The sequence below is a fragment of the Mustela nigripes genome, chromosome X (assembly GCF_022355385.1).
Source record: "Mustela nigripes isolate SB6536 chromosome X, MUSNIG.SB6536, whole genome shotgun sequence".
In the NCBI taxonomy this organism is placed as follows: domain Eukaryota; kingdom Metazoa; phylum Chordata; class Mammalia; order Carnivora; family Mustelidae; genus Mustela; species Mustela nigripes.
Window position 1 is genome coordinate 69,525,572 of NC_081575.1, and position 1,727 is coordinate 69,527,298.

The 1,727-nt window shown below is 39.0% G+C and overlaps 1 pseudogene; it reads right to left on the reverse strand.

The window, feature by feature from the left end:
- Nucleotides 1–313: 313 nt before the first annotated feature.
- LOC132007379 (SWI/SNF-related matrix-associated actin-dependent regulator of chromatin subfamily E member 1-like) lies at nucleotides 314–1,527 on the reverse strand (annotated as a pseudogene).
- Between the last annotated feature and the right edge of the window lie 200 nt (nucleotides 1,528–1,727).

Sequence of the window (1,727 nt, forward strand, 5' to 3'; positions counted from 1 at the left end):
GAATCAATGTCATTTACAATTGCACCAAAAACCATAAGTACCTAGAACTAAACTAAAGAGGTTAAAGACCTATACTCTGAAAATTATAGAACACTGATGAAAGAAACTGAAGTTGACACAAAGAAATAAAAAAACATTCTGTGTTTATTGACTAGAACAAATTTTGTTAAAATGTCTATATTTCCAAAAGCAATCTACACATTTAATGTAATTCCTATCAAAATATGAACAGCATTTTTCACAGAGCTATGAATGGAATGTATGGAATTTTTTTATTTAAAAATTATTGAGAACACATTAAATGAGGCAGCATTTATTCTTTCTCTTTGTCTTCCATTGTGGGGTCTGTCGGTGGTTCCTCCATTGTTGCACTGTTGCTCTCTGAACCAGGGTTACTATCACTGGTCCTTTCCTCAGCCATACTGTCCATCCCCTCCTGCCTGCTCTACTTGTCCTCAGGAGTAGATGTGCCTTCTTCATCATTCTGTCCGCTTTCTGTCGCTTCTTCAAAGTGTTTCTCCTCTGTGCATCCCAGTGGGATGCTCTCATTATCTTTCTTCTCCTTGGCCTTACTAGCATCTTGCTTTTCCTCAAGAACCATTCTTCTCTGACTACATTCAGCTTGCTCTACAGCCTATTTCTCCCTTTTCTCCTGTCTTCTGTGGGTTTGGTCCTCTACCCATGCAATTTCAGAGGCGATTTTTTTCCATATACACTTCTACTTTCAAACCACACCACCTTTTAAGTACATTGTTATTACTCTGTGCTTTTCATGAATTTCCCCTTCTTTTACTGCTGTGTTCCTCTATTTGAAGAAGTTCTGCTTTAGTTTTTATTGATGAACCATTGAGGACCTACATTCTAGCTGTTGTGACAAGCAAATGAACATCTGGCACCACACTCTCACTAAGGATTTCAATGATAAGGTGGTGGTTTCCCTGGAAATGGGTGGTGGCTTATACACTTCACTGAAAAGCTATCATTGTAATCAACTGGATCTTCAGCAGGCTGAATATTCATGTAAGGTTCTCCTTTCTCCATGCAAGTCTGTCTCTGTACACTTTCTTCCTCTAGAGCAGCTTCTGCATAACTTTTTGCATTTATGTAAGCAAGGTATGTGGGGGAATTATGATAGGCCTTCAAAGATTAATTGTACTCTATCTTTTCTGTTTCATACTTATTTAAATGTTCTTATTTTTCTTCATGAGTGAGATCTGGCCATATGCTACCAATAATCTTGCCAATCTCCCAGAAGTTTAGATCAAGATGGGAAGCTCTTACTCGATCCCAGACCTTTCTGCTGTACCTCATGTAGGGCAACACTGGTTTATTTGGTGGCTTTGGGGGTTTTGAAATCATAATAACAGAGGATGCCATGACCTGGCCATGGGTGCCTGGGTTACCTCCGAACATATGGTTGTAGGCGAGACGACTATATGGATTGTATCCCACAAACCCTGGTGTGCTGAGCATTTGTATTGCAGGAGCTGGGTTGGGAAGTGGGGCATAAGACGGTCTTTTTGACATTTTTGGAGATGAAGTTCTCAGTTCTTTAAGAATGAATTTGAGACATCTTGGGCATAAAAACTGTCCAGATCTCTGGTCTTATTTCCCTAACATCTTTATCCATTCATCTATCCAAGGACACTTGAATTGCTTTCATATCCTCTTATAAATAATGCTGCAATAAATATGGGGGTGCACATATCTTTTTGAATTAGTATTTT